The sequence below is a fragment of the Bidens hawaiensis genome, unplaced genomic scaffold (assembly GCF_021521415.1).
Source record: "Bidens hawaiensis isolate Kalapana, Puna unplaced genomic scaffold, B.hawaiensis_p1.1 tig00035001_1, whole genome shotgun sequence".
In the NCBI taxonomy this organism is placed as follows: Eukaryota; Viridiplantae; Streptophyta; class Magnoliopsida; order Asterales; family Asteraceae; genus Bidens; species Bidens hawaiensis.
In genome coordinates, this window is record NW_027505340.1 from 30,076 (window position 1) to 38,048 (window position 7,973).

The window sequence follows — 7,973 nt, forward strand, 5'->3', positions numbered from 1 at the left end:
CACATATAACGGACAACATGACGGCCTGAGGGTGAGTATCGAAAGGAAATTTTGTGTTTCCCTGAGATTTGATTGCCACAAAAGCAAACAGATAAGTGATGACAAATGTAAATGAAGATGGCAGCGTGTCTTCCATGAATGCTCCTTGTGGGTAGTAATTCTTCAAGAGTTGGAGGAAGAAAACAACAGCTTTGAAGAAGACGTTATGGCTGGCTTCTACTTGCGCGACGTTGTTAGCTTCTTGGTCATTTTGATTATCAGCTGAAGGCATCATTTTTGTGTTAGGATGAAAACAGATGATGAGACTGGAAGATGTTTTTAGTGCAAGCAAATGGTCTAAGTTTTATAGGAAGATGTCAATTTGTCACTAAAGTTAACTTATTCAGAGCACATTCTGCCAAAGGAGATTTGCCCTGCAATATGGTGTTTCAAATCATAGTTATTAGATTTTCTTTGAGTGGTGATTGAGTTTTGTAACACCCTCACTCACCTAAATACAACAGCCTACATGGTCAGAGTCCTTGATCGTATATGCTTAACAAGGTTTTTATATTGCTTTTGCTTATTTGTAACTTGTGTGTGCCTTGAGAACTGTTAACTCCGAATGCTTTTGTGTTTTGTTTTGTTTTCCCCCCAAGTTATAGATTGTTAATATGTTTTTGCTTATTTTTTGAATGACTATATGATAATTAATACTAGTTCATATATGTTAGACAGTAATTCATGCTCCAAAGAAGTCCAAAACAAGTAAGACTTCCATAGCCCCATACTTGGTCAAAACTATTTAACAAATTGCTTATATATAACATATGAATCGTTGCATCTTTTCTAATTTAACCTAGGGAAATCAATATTTCCTAGTTGAAGCATATTTCCTGAATTTCGACCCAAACCTTCCTAAATCTGACAAATACCAGCCAAAGATTGTTTCGTTCTTGTTGCTAAGCGTTGTCTCATGAGCCTTAATCGTTTTCTCAATATCTTGGTTCCTGGTCGTCATCGTAACTATGGTGGTCGAAATTTCTGTTGATCGAGCGTCCAATGATCAGTACTGAATTGACAATCTGCTTATTTACATTTGACGCCCGAATTACTACACTAGTACAGTTTACACCATCCATTCCTTAACGCTAAGCAGGCAAGTCCGGTCAGGCCAAAACAGGCTACGGTTAAATTAATTTTATGGTGGCTAGTGGTGACGAGTGGAAGTAGCAGAGAAGGTACCCAGAGCCAAATATATCACATATAATTATAAATATGGAAGATGATCAGCTGAAAAGAATTATGGATTATGGTTTGACTTATACAGAATTTCCTTCGGTTACTGAAAGTTAATTAGATGCTGCAAGTTGGATTGCAAACATGACGGATCACTCTTCCACAAGTGGATGGTATTCTTTCTCGGGGGAGGAGTTGCATTTGAGCATCAAAGAAGCAAACTTGCATAATCAACTCAACAATGAAATATGAGTTTGTGACATTAGCAGCCGACCACTAGTATCGAAGTTGAGTGCCTAAGAAATTGATTTATGAAATTCCATTGTGGCCTAAACTCACACATATCCATCAGCTGTGATAGTGAAGCTAGCTATCTTGGCGAAGGTTTATAATTAAGTGTGCAGTGGAAAGTCTATACTCTTAGGGGTATCCTAAAAATAAAGTTTGGACCCAGGAGCAGTGGCAGACTCAAAATAAAGTTTTTTTCTATCCCTGTGAAAGATACGCATGTCTAATAAATTTTTCGATTCAAATTCGGTCATGATGTCGTATACTCATGTATTCATCTAGCTTTTTATTCAATTTAAAAAGTATCTATATATGTTCTAAACATCTTATCTTAAGCATATATAAACGAAATCTTTAAAATCTCTCTGATTGCTCTCTATATTCTTTCAAGCCACTAGATTGTTTTATTTGTAAATGAAGGCTTCTCATGCATTTGACCCGAATTCACGGGTTTGGGTCTCACCAACCCAAATAACCCTTAAATGGGTTATAACATCTCATAATATTAAAAGCTAGTTTTAGAGCCCGTGTCACACACGAGATAATTCAAATTATTAAATTATAAGTAAAACAAATAATTACATAGCGTATATGAAAAAAAAATGTATTACATCTATACTTGTATCTATACAATGTGTACATAAATTGATTTTATTTATATCACAAAATGATTTTTTTAAATGAACTTAATAAAAAATGTCTGTACAAAAACGTACCCGAGAATGCTTATTTCTATTTAAAAATTCGTTCTCGGTGTCCTATGTGTATAATTGAAAGAATTTTGGGTATGAACCAATTTTGAAAATAAGACTTCTCATACGATAGTAGTGCTAACCACTCAGCCTAAATACAAAAGGAGTGTTACCTTTATTGATATATTTATCAATTTACCACCCATCAAAGGAAAGTAGAACATTAAATTGTAACAATGGATGTTTTTAAGAAATATATTTTTCTGAGCTACACCATGAAAAAGATTTTGAAAAGTTTAAGAGGGCTTCTCGACTTTGTCATAATGACATTATAAAAAATAACATGTTAACTCATTCATTTTGTGAATATTTTGTTTCACTTGAGCATAGTTTTGCATGACATGCTTTTCATACAACGTTCTTATCACCATTGAAGGAAAACTTAATGTTGACATGAATATTTCAAATTTGATAAAAGTTAAGCATTGATATGCATGGGGGTGGCATGTCGAAAATGCTCGCAATCTTTTCTTAAATTTTAATAGTCGAGGGAAAAATAGTCAGTTTGCCAAATCCCGAACCTTTTTATTATTTCAAAAAATGCATTTAAAAATAAATTTGAAACCCGAATCATGTTTAAAATTCTAACATTTCATACTTTTGACAGTGTAAAATCAATACTTTGAACCCATAACAAATTTGACGATAAATTTATTTTGCATTCTCAAACTTTTAAAAATACTCAAAATTTTCATTTTTGGCCCGTAACAAATTTTGACACAAATATAGTTAACTTGTATCAAACAATCTATTTACCAACTTTTGACCTATAAAATTAAATTTAAGTTACACAAAAAAACTCGAAATAATTTTCATTTGAGAAACATGATTTGCTGTTGATTTTTGGAATTCACTAAGTATTTTGAAATACATAGTAAAATAATATGTTAATATTTATATTTATAAAAATATATAGATATTATATAAAGGGATTTTTACATATATCCCCTTCCTAAGATCATTAATTACATATATCCCCAACCTAAAAAATTCAATTACATATTTCCCCTCTTTAAAAACCATTAATTACATATTTCCCCAAATCAACAAATTAATTACATGTTTCCCCCTTTTAAAACATATATATTACATGTATATCCATTTCATTAAATATAACTTATTAAATGACTATTTTAACCTTATCCTTAATAAAAGATTTTACATATTTACTCTTCCTAAAACATATGCACATATTTATTTATATCTTTAAAATTAACTTATTGAATAACTTTTTTTACTAAATATTTTTATCAATGTCAGACATGTTAACCAGCGTTGGATGCGTTGCACGTCTGAAGTTGGGTAATGCGTTCGAAGCCGATTAACGCGTTCGACTCGGGTTAACACGTACAACACCGGTAAAAATATTTTAGTAAATTTAAGTGTAAAATATTAATTCAATAAGTTAATTTAAAAAAAATGGATAAATATGTATATATGTTTTAGAAGGAAAATATGTAAAAAAAATTTGTTAAGAATAAGGGCAAAAATAGTCATTTAATAAGTTATATTTAATGAAATGAATAAATATGTAATATATGTGTTTCAGAAATAGGATATATGTAATTGATTTGTTGATTTGGGGAAATATGTAATTAATGATTTTTAAGAAGGGGAAATATGTAATTGACTTTTTTAGGTTGGGGATATATGCAATTAATGGTCTTAGGAGGGGGATATATGTAAATGCCCCTTATATAAATATAAATATAGTGTAAAAGGAAAGTGAATAATTATTGATTTATTACATATATTAGGGTATATTAGTTTTGAAAGGAAAAAATTATGAGAATTAACCAAAACATGACAAGTGTCTACATTTATTAGAATAGGTAGATTAATTTCACCAAATATTTGATGTAAAAATTCTATAAAATAGGTATATACTAAAAAATAACATCCATTTTCTAAAAAAGATATTATTTATATTAAGAAACATTTTTATAGTAAAAAAAAAATAAGCAGGTCATGAGTTTCACCAAACCCTGATAGCTTTTAAACGTGTTATAACATCTTGTTTATTTGTGAAACCCTTTCATAATCAAACCTTAAGTATATTATTAACTTACTTATGATAAATAAATTAAAATCCAAAAAATATATAAATATTAGAAACGAAAAATGAAAACAATCCCCCGTAATACAGGAGATAAAACCTAGTTATTTCTATATACACTAAGTATTAAAAAATACGTCATTAATATTCAAAAATCATCAACTAAAAGGCTGAAAAAAGAAATTTTTTTAATACAATCCAAAAAACAGGAAATTTTGTTTATTATTCTAGATTTAAATTAATTAATATTGAAAAAAAAAGTTGACAAATATTAATGATAGGTCTAAATCTTACTTTTACTTCTACACTAAACGTCTAGACTAGGTCATTACACTAATATTTATTCAGGGCTATACCACACATCAAACGGAGAAGCATAAAAATTTTTTTTGCACTAATCTTTTACTTTGTCGACAAAGTTTAGGGGTAGCCCGAGCTACCCCTGACTCCTATATAAATCATCCCCTGCTTAGGTGTTAGAACAACATGATTTGTAAGCTGATCATGCATATTTCAATTATACATATTTATATTATATATAATATAGACAGAATTACAGAAATTGTCTTTTATATTTCACCCAAATTTCATTCATGGTCTCTGATCTTCAAAATTGATATTTTTTGTCCTTTACGTTTTAAAATCCTTCAGCGTTTGTCCTTTTCGCCTAACTTAGTTAATTTTCTCGTTAAGTCAGGTCATGTGCCTTACACATAATGACAAATTAGTCATTTTATCTATTAAATTAAAAAACTATTTTAATAAATAAACAAAAACAATAAAAGAATATATATTTATTCTCTCTCTCCACCTTTTTCTTTTTCCCCAATACCACAAAGCTCTCATGCAACCACCACCAAGCTCTCCGGCAGCCATCACCGCCGTCATCTTCTCCGACAAAGAAAACCACCTCCACCAGCACTCTCACCAGAAACCACCACCAACAACACCACCTCCGATCTTTTTTTTCCGGCGATTGTTGTGGTGGGAGTCTGATGATAGGGCCCCACCGTAATCCAAGTGAAAACTGATACCTGGAATCATCAACAACTTCCGTTCACTATTTGCTTCCGGCCGTCAAATATTCGCCGGCGATATTCGCCGTCGCCGGTGAGCTGAACTAAAATGAAAACGAGTGAGTGTGTAACTTTTTATTTTGGGCCTTGGGTTTTCATCACTGTGTGAAATTTGCTACAATGTTTAACGAAAACCTTCCAGTATATATCCAAGATTTAGCTTTAGCTTTAGCTTTAGCTAGCCCCATTGAACAACAACAATCATATTATTATTATTATTATTATTATTATTATTATTATTATTATTATTGTGTTGTTGTTGAACCCTAGTTTCATAACCTCGTGTAACAGTTTATAGATGAATGTTTTGTGGAGTTGGGGTTTAAGTGTGTGTAATAATAATAATAATTCTATCAATTTGACTTTATCTTCATTTGACAAAGAATATGCTTTATCCCCATTTTGTTAAGTTCTTTCTCCAATTAATTGGTTTGAGTGTATTATGTATTGTTTTAATTGGGGATTTATAGCAGGGGATTTGATTTTTGTGAATTTAAGGAAAGATTTGATAATCTTCTATTGGTGTATTGGTGGTGGTTTTCGGTGGGAGTGGAGGTGGAGGTGGTTACCGGAGAGCATGGTGGTGGCTACCGGAAATCTTGGTAGCTATGGAGGAAGAAGAAGATGAAGAGAGAAAAAAAGAATTAAATATATATTTTTAGTTTTTTATTGTTTTTGTTTATTTATTAAAATAGTTTTTTAATTTAATAGATAAAATGATTAATTTGTTCTCATGTGCAAGGCACATAACTTGACTTAACGAGAACAATTAACTAGGTTAGACGAACGCTGAAGGATTTTGAAACGTAAAGGACAAAAAAGATCAATTTTAAAGATCAAGGACCACGAGTGAAATTTGGGTGAAAGATAAAAGACAATTTCTGTAATTCTGTCTATAATATACTAATGGGCAAATTAAGACGCTTATTTTAAATAATTTACAGCATTTAATGCATGAGTTACAACATTCAATAAGGACAAAAATGTCATTGTTACATCAAATCTCACGTGCATTTGATTTTTTTTTCAAAATAATTAGAATTTTTATTTATTAAAGTTACAACATTGGTCCTTCATTTTTTTAATAATATATTTTTATTTTTACTTTTAGCCCAATTATCCCCATGCTTTTTAAACGGTCATAACTTTAATATTTTTTAAAATAAATGGTATCATAAAAACGAGCATTTTATTATCATTAATTTGAATATGATATTGCTATAGTTTTCGAAGTAAAAAAAAATTTATGCAGAAGTGTTTGCGGTTCAGTTTTGATGGCTTTAAATTAAACCATGAGCCAACTTTACACGTTTTTTTCATCGTCGAAAACCAAAACTGAACTGTTTAAAATTAAAAACCAACTAAGCCGAGCCATTACCAACGATTAGGTTCTGATATAGTTTCTACTTCGATAATAAATTGAGTTTATAAATAAGAATTATCTGCCTATACATTCACTTCAAACTAAGTACCAACTAATACGTTTTTTAAGAGAATCATAATATGAACAAATATAACTTTGGTCACATAAATGATAAATCTTATTAAAATAAATAGAAGGTGAATTCATTACAAGAACAAAGATTACAAAAAATTCATACTAGAAATTGAGCTAAATTAAAGTTATAATAGACGAGTTTACTCATATTACATAAAACTTTGTTTAACTATATCTAATATATATTATAAAACATATCTAATACTAAATAAGTAAATAATTAACGTTTCAATATGTACGGTCAGATCTGGCTTCAACCGTGAAATCAAACCGACGAACGGCCTCACAGTTTACAAAATAATAAACACCCATAATTTGTTACATGATTACCAAAATATGTGTTTCCTGCTGCATCATACCGGCATTCTTCTAATATACATACATACATGTACTTGAAATATTACAAAGAGATGAGTAAGGGTAAAGCAGTACAAGTGTAACACAAACTATTTAGTTATGTCTTTTAACACTAACATCTAATATAAAAAAAAGGTTTTAAAATCAAAATACACATTTTTTATTTTATTTATTCTATCTAGGTTATGATATAAAGTTGATTGAAAACCGAGATGGATTCTAAACCGCATATTCTTTGGTGTTGTGAGTTCAAAAAAATACATATTTTTTAATATAACTTTTATATATTTAAGTGTAAGAATAAAAAAAAAAAGAAAAAAAACTTGTGTTTTGATGTTTAAAATTTTTAGATATTACATGTTAAAAAATATTCAATAAAAAACGTTGGACGTGACATCATTTTGATAGCACGAGACATCCAAACGGGTTAGACTTTGGATAAATTCTACAGAACCGGACGGAAAGGGTGATGCCACGTCGGAAATGGTGGTGGGTAAGTTTGGAGCATCACGCCAAAATTTCATTGTCACGAGTCACGACATTGCGATGCCAAATAGTAGGTGGGAGTTTGGAGAATCATGACAAATTTCTATTGCCACGTCAGAAATTGCGATGCCACATCAGAAAGAGTTTGGTGGGAGTTTGGAGACAAATTTCTAAAGCCACCTCGGAAGCTTCGTTGCCATGTCAGATACTGCGATGCCACGTCAGAAATGTGGATGCCATGT